This window comes from Bos taurus, chromosome 14, assembly GCF_002263795.3.
Source record: "Bos taurus isolate L1 Dominette 01449 registration number 42190680 breed Hereford chromosome 14, ARS-UCD2.0, whole genome shotgun sequence".
Classification (NCBI taxonomy): Eukaryota; Metazoa; Chordata; class Mammalia; order Artiodactyla; family Bovidae; genus Bos; species Bos taurus.
Genome location: NC_037341.1, coordinates 10,715,711 through 10,730,149, shown reverse-complemented (window position 1 = coordinate 10,730,149; position 14,439 = coordinate 10,715,711). Strand labels below are relative to the sequence as shown.

Below are 14,439 nucleotides of genomic sequence, written 5' to 3'. Positions count from 1 at the left end.
CAAACTAACCAAACAATCCCTGTGCTGCTTGACAGTGCAGCTTTTAAGGACATCTTTACAATATGGTTTCACAGTCAGATTACAATGATAAATAGAATCAAAGGACCACAACCAAAAAAAAAAAAAAGCCCCATAAATGTTCTATTCAAAACAAGCAACTGGAAGACACTTGGTGACATTTTACAAGTCTTGACCTTTTTTTGTGCTTCCATAACACAAGCATCAGAGCACTTACTACTCGCATCCTCCTTATGACAATTATGACATTTCTTGTGCTAAACTTTAAGTATCTCAAACTGGTCCGTTATTTTTTACATGTTTATTTCATGTTCCTTGAACTAGAATATGTGTTCTTTGAAGGCAGGATCTCTCCAAGGTTTAACTCATCTTCTACTCCCTTTTCTATAGACTATGTTGCTATTTCTGTGATTACTGATTAGCAAATAGAAGTTTTTTCAAAGCTATTTCTGTTAGGATATTTCTTAAGGAATGGATGTGTAACTCTACTTCTTTAAGATTAGTTATACAGACACAAAAAACTACACTTACTCAAACATGATGGACAAAGAAAGGTCTAATGGATTTTTCAGTAATAGGAGTTCTTTATCTGAGGTTGAGAGAGAGAATTTGGTGATCTGTGAACCTGAATGGGAAACTTCTTACTAACCTTTATGTGAAATTTAGCAATTCCTTATAGGATTATAGGCAACAAGCCACAGTAGGATTAGAAATATCTACTGAATGTGTCATTGATAAAAATCACAGGTATTTTCATATTACAATTACTGCCAATTCATCATTATTTAAAATTACAGTACTTAATAGAATTGTCACTAAAGCTTATTCTCTAATGTGAGAAACATATATAATGATCAAAAATCTGTCTTTTTAATATTTGTTAACTGTATTTCAATAATAACTGTTTCTTTTTTAATTCTATGCATTTTACTTCATGAAATCATGGATCATTATTAGAATTCATGAAACAACAGCAAAATAAAAGGGAGGTAACCCCTGCCCTATGACAGAGAGTGTAGGTAAGGTGATTACAATTCCAAAGAATGACCATAACTGTCATAATCATATCCATTTTAAAAAAATGACAGGCAAGTTTTGAAATACAAATACCTGCTTACGATTAGAAAAAACACAGAAAGGGACTTTAAGCTGATCATTTTCACTTAGACAACACAAAGTATATCTATAGAAAAATTAACTTTCAAATACCTATTAACTTGTTATAATTAAAACAATCAAGGATTGTAAACGGTAAGGCACTGAGGACCCTTTAACAGTGACTATTTACTGCTGTTGTTGCATTCTTTACTTTTACAATTTTATAAAAGGACCAAAACCCATTATAGGTAGAATTCTTATTTAAGAAAATACGTAAAAATGTCTTTCCTTCTAGCTAGCTTCAAAATATACACATACATTTTATTTCTAACTACTAGAACTATGGCTTAGAGTTTTCCTACTCAACTATACTGGTGATAGCTTAAATGACTTAGAAAGGAATTCAAGGAAAAACACATACCTCTCCTATTGAAAGGAAGCTGTAAAAAAAAAGTTCCAATTAATCTACATTACTTCCCATTCTAAGCCAGAAACTACACAATACAGGGTATTTCCTACAGACATTTTTAGCAGTTCAATACTATGCACAGAACATTTTCCTTAAATTATGTTTAGCAGATACCATTTTTCATTTAAACCATAACTTTTCCCATGTATTTGAATAATCATTTCCCCCAAAGACATATTTACCTTCAGCCAGTGCTGGTGATTCTGTTCCTGTCCCTCTTATCTGTTTAAAGAAAGGAAAAAGGAAGACAGTCTAAAACATTATTATAATTTACAACAAAGTTTAATTTTATTAAAACTAACTTTAACCACAAATTTCATCAATGTTATCATGTATCACATGCATAAGCCATGTCTTTCTCCTCTTGGGTGAACTCAACAACTACTTATGGAGGACTTACTAAAGCCTTATCTTAAGCCCTGAGAAACATCAGTAAGTGATATACCCTAGTTGTCACCATCAAGATATTCAAAGACAAACAGGTATACCAAGTACTCAGTTCTCATCATAGCTCACTGAAGCAGGAGGTAACGAGAAAAAAAATAAATTCTTTATTCAGATGACAAGAGAAAAACTAGCAATTCCTCTTTATTGTAAAATTATCAAAAGAGGCATGTTTCTATATTCTTGTCACAGTTTAGGTTCAGTTTCAATGTATTAGAAAATCAGTTTTACTACAAGTACTAAGATCCTTATATTCCATGACAATAATGTCGGAAGCACATCTGGCAAAACTCACTCAACCACAAAGTCCTCTCGAGGACTGGTTTTACTATTTCAAAGCTTTATTAAATAATGTTAGGTGAAATAAAGTTTGCAGAATGAGTTTAATTTTGTAACTAAGAACAACTGTAGCCATATGACTAGCTGAATTCACATAGAATGAGGGGAAACATTTGACTAATGTAACTAGTAACTTTAATGAGAAATTTCTTTTCCTATTTATCTGGTATAACCCAAGAGTCTGAGATTAACAAATGAAACAAAACTTTCTATGTATAAAAGACCGGTAACACCTTGAGGGAGGAATCGTGCACAGTTTTCCAAGTGATATGTGATCGGACACACTCTTCCCAAGGTGGAAATGTGGAGCTTTCTCTGATAGAGTAAAAAAAAAAAAAGTATACATATATAGGAACCAAAAGATGAACAGTAGATTGGCAACCTTAGGGTCCACTGAATTAAAAGTTCTGATTCTAGGGGAGAAGGGAAGGCACATCCGTCAGGAGATGCAGAAAGAATTCTGAAGCAATAACCAACAGGAGAATAATGGGGGAGGGTCCTATAAACTGACTCCTAACCATGAGGAGTTATGGCAGCTTCTACACAAGAGGCAGCAGACAGAGAACCGTGGGATAGGACTGAGGTGGCCCCGCCCACTGACAACTGCAAATGGTCAGCTATAGCAACCACAGCCCAGAAAGGATAAAGTAACCACAGGCACTGATCCCTGGGGGAAGAAAGTCTGGGTCACTCCACCAGGAAAATGCCTCAGCCTGTTGAAGGGTGCTGGCTGAAGGTGAGGACAATCTAAAATTAGTAGCTGACTGAACTAATGAACATTATTCCACTAACCCTTCTGTCATAAGTCTAATGTAAAAACTGTGGTCAGCCACCATCTTGAAAGCTTTGTAATAGGTGGAACTAAATTGCAAGCACTTAATGGTGGGTTGTACAGGACACCCTCATGCCCTGCCTCTCCTCTTTACTCCAGCTGAGGCGCCTCCCCTTAGCTGCTTCCTGCACTGGTGGGGCTCACTTCCTGCTCAGAGGCTTTGCAATAAGAGACGCCTACAGGAACTCTTAGGCCATCCTGAGTCATAATGAACCTGGAAGTATGAAGGTGTTAATACCAAGAGCCTGGGCAATCACTGGCCATTGGGGAGATGAAGTCTGGTAGACAAACACCCTCTTCCTCCCACCAATAGGCGTACTCTTCATATCTTCTCAGGGGACTTCAAGATAAAGCCCAAATGCTCATAAAAGTGACCAGGTCAATAATACTCCCTTAGATTGACTTTCCTTTTCTGTTTCACTTGCCCCAGTTCTCAACTTCTGTTTCTTGTTAACACTTCTCCCAAGAAATCACCTGTCTGAAGAGGCCCTGTCTTGGGCTCTGCTTTAGGAGGTGGAAATAGGTCTAGGCACTTGTCCTTCAGGACGCCACACCTCCTTTCCTTTCTGTCCCACCTCACTGGATGCTCCCTTTTCATCTCCTGTGCTGAACTCCTCTGAAATCCCTGAACGCTGACATGTCCCAGGACCCAGATGCAAGTCCTCCGCTCTCCTTGTGACCTCATCCTATCTCATAACTTTCTGAATCTAAATTTAGCAAAATCTAAAACTTGCTCAAATTTATTTATCCAGTCCAGACACTTTTCTCCATCTCTGCACTTTCACAGCATTGCCTACTCAGTATCTCCACTAGGATGTTTTAACAGATAGCTCAAACTTAACATGTTCAAAACGGAGCTCCTCCTCTCACTCCCCGTGCCTGACCTACCCGTAGTCTCCCCCATCATTTGATGACACTTCTATCCTTACAGTTGCTCAGTTAAAAACCTTGGATTTCTCTGCAGTTATTCTTTCTCATATATCCCTTTTCAACTAAAACTCTCACTACCTAAAATCTTCATGCTTTCTCTTCTACCTCCTATTTACTCACTGTTGAAGGCTGAGCTGCATTAACAGTATTAGATCTACTATTACTTCTGTATTCAAGAGCCTCCAGAACAGGTGGTGCAAAGTGAGATGCTCAGATCATGTTGGAAGTGCTAGCTGGGGCTTTGTCTATAGAGTGCCACAGTTACTAACATGTCAGGCTAAAAATGCAAGTGATCCACTACCAGGTACTCATATAAAACCATTTTGAGATGTTATGAAGTAATTGAGTAAGTTTTGGAAACATTCAGTAGGCCCAAATAAAGAGTCTGAGGGCTGTATTTGGTTGATGAACCATCAGTTTGCAACTTCTGCTTCAGAACTTTGTATTGTTTCTAATTGCTGCTATACTACTAATCCTTAATCTGTTGTTATATTTTCCTCGATCAGATAGGAGATGAATGGGAGCTACTTATGTTCAAAGCCTAACCACTCTGGTTTTCCTCACAAGCTCCTTGTGGATCAATGCTACTACAAATGGAATGAATAAACACATTTTTGCTTTTCCTGCCAAAGGAAAACTCCTTCCCTAAGACCCACTGCAGCCACCCAGAAATAAAACAAGCGGCTTGGCTGGCCACGTGCATAAACCACAGAAGAAAAACCAGTGCCACTTACGTAACACCATGGGGGAAAGCTCTATTGATTCTGTTTAATTCTTAATAAATCAAGAATTAATAAAACACCTGTAACTGTTTTCACCCTTTGAAAGCAAACGTCAAGTCATAAGTAGTGAATATTAGATAATATGTAAATTAGACAATCCAGCATCTTATATCTATAAACCTAGAGGTTCTTTAAGTAAGTGTTAAAATTTCTTTGCCTCCAACAAAACATAAAATAGAAGAGTTATGACTTCAGAGCATTGTCAGCCACATTTACAGCTTTGCAGTATTTCAAATGATGGTACATATATCTAACTGCATTAATAAATGGTGTTGAAATAATCCCATGGAAAAGTCCAACCTTTTCCACTTAGGTTGCAGTTCTCCTCCACTTGGGTATATGGTAAAACCTAACTGAATTCAATTTTTTTAAGTTCCCCTTAACATACACAGAGCAATTTAAAAAGCTCTCTTAGAAAAGAGCACTTGAAATAAAGGGCCTACTCATTATACTCACAGATCAGACAATATTACAAAAAAGTGCTGCTGCTGCTGCTGCTAAGTTGCTTCAGTCGTGTCCGACTCTGTGTGACCCCATAGACGGCAGCCCACTAGGCTCCTCTGTCCCTGGGATTCTCCAGGCAAGAATACTGGAGTGGGTTGCCATTTCCTTCTCCAATGCATGAAAGTGAAAAGTGAAAGTGAAGTCGCTCAGTTGGGACTCTTAGCGACCCCATGGACTGGAGCCTACCAGGCTCCTCCGTCCACTGGAATTTCCAGGCAAGAGTACTGGAGTAGGGTGCCATTGCCTTCTCCGACAAAAAAGTGCATTATTACATAATTCCACCAAATATTAAGTTTTAAATCTGAGAACTGGACAAGGTATTCTGTGTCTATTTGAGAAAAAGGAAACATGCAAGTCTATAAAAATTTTTTGAGAGACAGAAGAACAGATGAGATGGATCCATCCTACTTATCAGAAATCAAAATGTTTTGGCCCTGAGATAGATATGCAGTGAGGAGAAGAGACCAGAAATTAGAGTAGGTCCAACTGTATACACAGGTTGAAAAAAGATAAAACCCAACACCAAACATTTATCACAAAGTCTGTTTATGTATATACCACTAAGAGAGATACCCTAGGAGATACTATGATGAAAAAGACTGTGCACTCTAAAAATGTCTAGTCCTAGCATAGCAATTAAAATATTTAAGGTGAAAACGAGTACCATGAGAAATAGCTGCACAGAGTGGTGCGGCAATCACGGAATTCCAGCTCGGAGTACAGCCTGGAAATCAGGTATTAAGAAAGATTTTATGAAGCTATGGAGCTCTGGTAGCTGAAGCAGATTTTTGGAAAATGAATACAATCTGGACAAGAAGGAAAAGGTAGAAGGTACAAAGGGAACATTCCATGTGAGGAATGTATAATCATCACAGGGCAATGAAGAAAGAAAACTTTAATAAATCGTGATGAAGTAATTCCACACTAAACTAAGATACAACCTTCTCAGCCCACGTAGACTAGACAGAGAAGAGTTTAACCTCTTAAAGGACAAGGCACTGCTGCATACACTAGTGTGGCTGTGGAGCCTGAGCGCTGGCGTCCGACGTGCCACCAGTGCTGCCGTGCGTTCATACACCAGGCTGCCGCTGCTCCTCAGTGTGGCGAGAAGACCCTGATCCCTAAATCCACCCACAATCCAAGAGTGACGTTTCTGTGCTGTGCCTGACATACAGATGTGGCCCCTCTCTGCAGAGGACAATCTGAAGAATTATCCTGGCTATACCCAACACAAATCTTTGTTGATATAAGTTAAAATTTTTTATGATATGTAGAGGTCTTGATACCTAATGCCAAATTGTTTTCCAAAGATAGGTCTCAATCTATAATGCCATCAGAACCATGCATCCTGGACATGAACTTCATTGTTTAAAAAGTAGAAGGTGTGCACTGCGGTGTTTCTGCACATACACATACAACATGGTGCCTTCTTTCACAGTCTTTTTACTGACCCACTAAATCATGTTGACTCTTTTTACTCTGTATTTGTAAAACTAGTCCTTTCTCATTTTTCTATCAAAGTCTTACTTAAGAGGATCACTGTCACTTTTGAACTCCTAGATCAGACACTGTATATAAATGCATATGATAAAGTTAGACACTATCTTCAAAATCGATCTACTAGGCTGCCATTTCATAAGCACTTACTGTGTTTGAGACGTACTGTGCATGATTTATTTCACTGAAGACTAACAATCTAATCAGATTAAAATTATTAGCCTCTTTTCCTTGATGAGGCTTTAAACGGTGAAGTAGCTTGCCCAGAGTCACATGAGAGGGAGAGGGGAAGGGAGGCAGGGAATGAGTGGGAAAATTATTTTTCAGGAAACTGTACAAGTAGTAACAGTTATAATATTCCTCTGTGTAACTGTGCCTTTCTGTAAAGTAAATATTGGGTTGGCCAAAAAGTTCATTCAAGTTTTCCTGTAACATCGTATGGAAAAACCTGAACAAACTTTCTGGGCAACCCAATGTTACTTTCCCATTAACATCCTCTGTAAAATTACAACGATTCCTTAAAGAATAAACCACAGCAGCATAACTGGAAAGCCTGAGGCAGTAGCTTCATAAAGATGATCACTAGGCTTTGGGAATGTTGTCCAGAACCTTCTTACTGATCTCCTGGCTGCTGTCATCACCAAGTCCTGATTACTGGACTTCCTACAATGGGATTTCTCTAAGACCTAAACTCAGGTATGTTTTGGAAAACACAGCAATAAACATACTGTAAAATGCATTTATGGACAACAGGTACTGTGATCATGCCAACCTAAAGATTCTACAGGCTTAAGTACGTTCTGTAAAACAAATACATAACCTATTTTGCAATTGCAAAAACTCAAATTCTTTAAAATAAATGTTTGTTTCAAAGAAAAGATATGAATTTTTAGTGTGGTTCATTTAATCTACTTCATATATCCAAAATCCATTATAAAATTTACACATATGATTAAATTTTAAAGGAATTATAAATAAGAGTGATAATACAGGCAAAATAAAAAATTACAATTCTATATATAAAGAAAATACCATTTTCCCAATGGCCAATTTTGGAAAAGATCAAATAAATATCTACTCATTTAACTACACATCCTCCTAAGACTATACAAGCTCCAAAATAATCAGTCATTGTGTTAGCACTGAAATGACCATCCCTTCCAGCTTCTTCCAGCTCCACCCCTCTCACTACCACCCCTCTTTCCACTCCTAGCCCTACTCTGAACTAAAAAGTTTAAAAAAAAAATTGGCTCATCTCAGAAAAGCAAAGTTGGGTCAGAAAACCTAGAACTGCTTTTCACCACATTAACAGATGTAAGCAAAAAAGACTGACGTATGATCAGGTCAAAGATGCAGAAAGAGCTTTTCATGAAGCAGTATTTGTGATTTAAGGGAAAAAAAAACCTTAGCAAAATAAGAACAGAAAGAATAAAAGATATCTACCCTTACCAAAGCCTATAATAAATAGTCCTTAATGAAGAACTGTTAAAACACTCCTTTTAGAATCAAAATGAGACAAACATGTCCACGATCTACTTCTACTCAACACTGTATGCCAACTTTATAAGTTAAGAGAAAGAGATTAAAGGTTAAAAAAATTTTAAGGAAAAAACAATCCATGAGTTTGGCAAGGTAACAATATTTTTATCAACATGAAAATCTCAACTGCATTTTTATTTTCCAGTAAAAAGAAAAAGAGAGAATTTTCCCCACAGACACAATTCACAATAGCAAAAAGCAATCAGTAACTAGGAATAAACCTAACAAAAGCTTTGTAATTTCTGCATGGAAAATAATCATAAAACTTTAAGAAAGCCATAAATATATGTAAAGATATCACGTTCATAAATAAGACAATACTGTAAGAAATGTCAATTCTCTCTAAAATCCACATTAATATTCAATGCATTTCCAACCCAAATCCCCAAAGTATTCTTTTATAAAACTTAATACGTTCATGCTAAACTTTACATAAAAAAGCAAAAATCAAAAAAAAGTCAAAATGCTCAAGGACTCAAAACAAGACAACCTGCTCAGACATCAAGATATAAAGTGAAACAACAGTAATTAAGACAGAATGAAATTAAACAAAGACAAACTGGCAAATGAAAGTACAGTCAAAAAGCAGAATGCACAGTCCAGGAATACATACAGACCTTTATGAAGAGGAAGCAATCCTGAGGGACTGTACTGCAGATCACTGGGGAGAGACTGCTGCATAAACGGAGCTAGGGTAATTGATTGTTCATGAAGAAAGTAAAATCCCTATCCTATACCACACATAAATCAATTCTCATGGGATTAAAGACTTTAATTTGAAAGGCAAAAACTCAAACTTCAGAAGAAAACACAAAAGTGGTTCTTTATAATCCCAAGGTAGGGAAGGAGAGCTCAATTTAGATAAAATATTAAAAGTATTAACCACAAATGAAAAGAGTGATAAATTTTATTATATTAGCATCAAAAATTTCTGCTTATTGACACTTTAAAAGAAATTGAATATACAAACCACTAAGCTACAGAAAGCTATTGATGACATATATAACAGAGAAAGGATCAGTATCTAACATGTAAAGAACTGCTAAACTCGTAAGAGCAAGACAAAGAAATCAATGAAACAACGGACCACAGTCATAAAGAGGCGTTTCAATAAAAAGAAATACAAAAGTTGAATCCTCAGTCTTGACATTTATAAGCTAAAACCACATAAAATACCATTTTACACCCATTTGATTAGTAAAAAGAGCTTTAACAAGTGTTGACAATAACAAGTGTTAACAAAAATGTTTATCAACAGGTACTCTCAGATACCCAGAATGTGGGATTCTCAATTGATAATTACTTTAGGTGATAATTAAGTGACTGTCAATTACTTTAAGAAACATTTGGCATTATCTTGTTAAAGTGAACAATTCTACTCTCAGGTATATACCTAAAGAAACTCTTGTATACCGATGCCAGGAGAAATGTACAAGCATGCTCAGAGAAGCACTATTTGTTTCAAAGGAAAAAAAATAACAAAACATTGGAAACAACCTACATGTTCAATGATAGGAAAATGAATATACTGTGGCTTTTTCACACAATGAAAATTTACAGAGCAGTACAAAAGAGCTACAGTTATCCAGAAGGACATGGATGAATTTCAGGAACGATGAACTCAACATAAGTCTTATAATGATTTTTACACAGCTCAAAAACGGCACAATTAAAATACATATTATTTAGAGATACCGACAATTGTGATTTTTTTTTAAGCTATAAAAGTGATAAACACATAATTCAGGAAAAGTATTTTCCTTTAGGGGGCAGCAGGGAGACTGTACAGGGAAGGAACAAAGCTGCTTCCTCTATCTTAATCAGTGGTGACTTCATGAACTTTCACTTTATATATTAACAATTTATAACTTTCTTTCACATATGAAGTGTTGAAGCACAACGTAAGATGGTTCAGGTAAAATGATGAATTCTTAATCTGCATGTCACGCTTACAGTGACAGGAAACAAGCATGTTTTCTCCTATCAGTGTTAAAACAACAAATCTACACGCAAAGCGCAAAGGTGAATGGTACAATTTACTACTCTTTCAGGAACCTGTTCCACTTTCAAAATAACAGAAGTTTTTGAGATAAGTCTTGCCTCCTTCTAAGGTGTTTACAGTAAAAATCCCTCTTTTCTCCATCAAGAATAATCAGAATCAGAAGTTGTTAAATTCAGAAAAATTCTTCAGATAGATATAATATATATGCACATTCATCAGCTAATCCTGTTATGAAGACCAAGACACGTTCTTTGAATACAGGTAATTTCTAGAGTACTGAACAAGATTTCCAGCATAGCCTACTGAGATTTTTCAAGCTCTCTGTGGTGAAGGACAGCTGTTTCATTTTTAAATTTTCCACCCATCATGGTTGAAAGGGAAAAAACCCAGAACACTAACATGCTAGAGTAAAAAAAAGAATACTAAAAAAAAGAAAAAATAATAAAGTTTTTAAAAGATTTACAAAATACAAATCCCAATTTTCTGCAGATTGGTAACAGTTTATGAACTAGTGTTGGTTTACAAAGTATAACATATAAAGCATGAACTTTGTAGCCAGACTGTCAGCCTTAGGTCCAGACAAGTTACCTCTCTCTGACTTTTGTTCATCTGTAGAGGGGATAACAAACAGTAATACCTACTTCAATGGGTTATTGTGAGGAGTAAATGAATATATGCTTAGCACTTAAAACAGTCCCTGACATACAAGTAACCTATAAGTAAGTGTAAGCTGATGCTGTTGCTGTTATTGTATAAACCATACCCACAAATACATGTTTTCTAAAACATCTGGTTCAAAATGTAATGAGAAATGAAGACAATGAAAACAGAACATTTTATACTTTTAGTTTCATAATTCTGTATCCATCTTTTACATCATTATTAGTGCCCGATCACAACACTTCTCTCACAGCCGATCAGTGGTTGGTCACTGTGAAGGTCTGCTATCCAGGTCACACATAGACTGCAAAGCAGAGCTGTGTTTCCTCCTTGTCTCCCAGGGACAAACCCATGTGACACTTTACAAACATGGACAGCCAAACAAGAGAACTTGCCAACAAAGATAAAATTACAGTAAAGTAACAGAAGTGATAATGTCGGAAGTCAAATTCTAATAGAACATAAGTGGGGTTATAGAAAAAAATGGCTGACTGCAAGAATGCTGACACTTGTCGCCATTAAGGAGACTAAATATGTAGTCAGAGGAACTCTGTGGAGACAAACTTATCAACGAGAGAGTGAGGAAAGTGGTCATGAAGAAAAGGACGAAGATGTCCCACAGGAAGTGATGCCAGCAAAAAAACTCTCATTGAAAGAACTCACGGGTGTGGAAGCTGACCCAGACCTACAAGTATGACAATTTGGCCAAGGCATAAAAACAATACTCCATATTGTAAGCTATACCACAAGGGGGAGGGAAGGCATGTGATTTCACACTTTCAGTTACAGCAAATATTATAGATCTAACCCATGTAAAAACACATAAATATCAAAAGGGCTAACCTACATTAGCAAAAGAAAATGGTCTTTTGGAAGCAAAGAACACAACGTCCATCCACTCATGTCCCTTTCTACAACTGGCTGTTCACCGAGTACCTCTGAAAACCACACTTCACACTAACAGAATCAGAGACAAGTCCACCACTGGAAAATCCAAAGTCCCAAGGCTATGTCCACTTCTTAATTTTCTCTAGCCATTTTTCCTACTGCTGGAAATATACAACATAAGCAATGTTTAGAAGCAATATCCCCAAAGTGCCAAATACTGAGATAATGCTCTACAAACTTATGTACTTAGGTGCAGTGTGTTCTCAAACTTCTGGGTCTGAACTGCAATACCACAAATTTCAAAATACACTGAGTTATACTGAGTCATCTATGCAATTTTTTAAAAAAAAAGCTTTATTCCATACACTGCTGCTGCTGCTAAGTCGCTTCAGTTGTGTCCGACTCTGTGCGATCCCAGAGACAGCAGCCCACCAGGCTCCCCTGTCCCTGGGATTCTCCAGGCAAGAACACTGGAGTGGGTTGCCATTTCCTTCTCCATACACTAGAATGAAAGGAAGAAAAAAAAAAAAAATCTATGTAAAATAAAACTAGGAACCACTAATAAAATCAAATGTACACAACTCACTCTTAAAATTGCTTAATCCTTATGTAACATTAAAAATTAAGTGAAGTAACTGGCAAATTCTGGCTGTTGTAAAAGGCAATTTGTGTTGCTTACAAACATAAGCCAGTGCGCTGCAGTGCCATTCAGTGTGGGCTGCCGCAGCACGCTGTGAACCAAGCCAGCACTAAAGACCTGATCACGCTAGGCCTGTGAGCTCCAGAGAGGTCTGTGCCTGAGATGTCACACCGTGCTCTCCTAATTCCAGAGAGTTCTATGACCAAAACAAACATTTAATCATCTTCCTGACAAAAATACAGATCCACATGTAAGGTAATTTGACAGAAAGAAAACCTCAGCTTTTAAACTTGATGCAAGAATCTTAAATCTCCGAAAGTTTCAATTTCTTCATCTATAGAAAGGACTATAATATGTATTCATAAAATTGAGCGACCCAGAAATAAAGTTCGAGGGGCAACTTATTCCACCGTCTGGCTCTTTTCCCAGTGCTTAACCTGTCACGTTAGGCCAAGAGCACTCCCTCCGCAGAGATGCTGTCACTGCCGTTCTTGTAGTTTTCAAGGCCCAAAGAGTTTAAGCAGCACCAGAGGTTAGAGAGTTTCTGTTTGTCAGTTCAACACGTGTCCCCAGCCAGGCTTGAGATACAAAGAAATAAACCAATCTTTATCCCCAAAGAGGCTAATAACTTCCTGTGGAAATGATACTTGCATATGTAAAAAGTAACAAGTCCTAAACAATTCTGTCCATACTAGATCACTGTTACAGGTCACAATTATAATAGAAATTTAAGAGAAAATTCCACAATACTCGTTTTTCATGGGCCCCATAACACATCATATCACTAGTCATAATGTCTGGCTCTTTTCCAGGACTGCAAGCCTGTTCACTGTTATTGCATCTCCTGCACTAAGTGTAATGCCTGACACTCTGTAGTCTCCAATGTGTATATGCTGGTTGAGTGAGTGAGTGAATTAAGCAAACAACATGATAAATGATTTAAGGGTACCAGAGTAAATGTGGCTTATTTAGAGTTATGGCCTCATAAGATTGGCAGTTCTGCCAAAAAGATTTCTTTAGAAAAATGAGAGATAAGGAGAGGTCATTTAAAAAAAAAAAAAAAAAGGAATGGGCTAACCAGTAAAATTTAGAAAAATGTGTTATTTCCTCTATTTAAATTAATAAAGAAGACTTTAAATAAAATACTCTCAAGTGGGCACCATGGTTTTATAGATAATGGTTCTTCCAAGCTACCAAAATAATTCAATTGCAGCAAGCAAATAACCACTGAGAAGATATACTGTATACCTGATACGTAATATCACTTCACAACTAACTGTTTAAGCAATCATCAAACAGTAGATTTTTTCAAAATCATTTAAAAATGCTTTGTCACACAATCTTCTTTAAAAAATAATGCTAACCTGTTTAGTAACGGCAATTTGACAAAGACTAGAAAAGGACTTCCAACACCAGATGTCACCTGCAAGGCAGAGTATAAAATACTGAGTAATGTAAGACCTGTCCTCAAGAAGCTCAGTCTGAGAAGACAGGTAAATAAATTACGACCATACAGTGCAGTCAAGCACAATGCTAGAGTTCTGTGGATAAAATACTGTAGGAAAACACATGAAGAAGTAATTGAATTATGCCTAGAGGACAGTGTTAGAGAAAGCTAGAAAAGTGATGACCTCTGATTTTGCCTTTTATGTTTAAAAACACCACCACCACTAACAACTTCCAAAGATATTTTTTAGATAGTTTAAATTAAGTAAAACATTTTTACAGCATTTCTTTGAGCATACCCATTAACCTAGAAAAGGAGAATATTCTTTCCTCCTAAAAGAGTCATTTTTT

General features: G+C 36.7%; 1 protein-coding gene across 13 annotated transcripts in view; it reads right to left on the bottom strand.

Annotated features, from left to right (window-relative positions):
• Positions 1–14,439, bottom strand: part of CYRIB (CYFIP related Rac1 interactor B) — a 147,762-nt gene that overhangs the window by 48,991 nt on the left and 84,332 nt on the right. For 7 of the 13 annotated variants that reach the window (XM_059893173.1, XM_059893172.1, XM_059893180.1 and 4 more), the window contains one exon: positions 1,768–1,807. The exons of 1 other annotated variant lie outside the window; for it this stretch is intronic. The gene's annotated coding sequence lies outside the window, so the exon portion shown is untranslated. Of the gene's footprint in view, positions 1–1,537; positions 1,557–1,767; positions 1,808–12,367; positions 12,505–14,439 lie in introns of those variants that run through there. 5 more of the 13 variants (XM_059893171.1, XM_025001486.2, XM_059893176.1 and 2 more) reach the window with 3 other exon arrangements.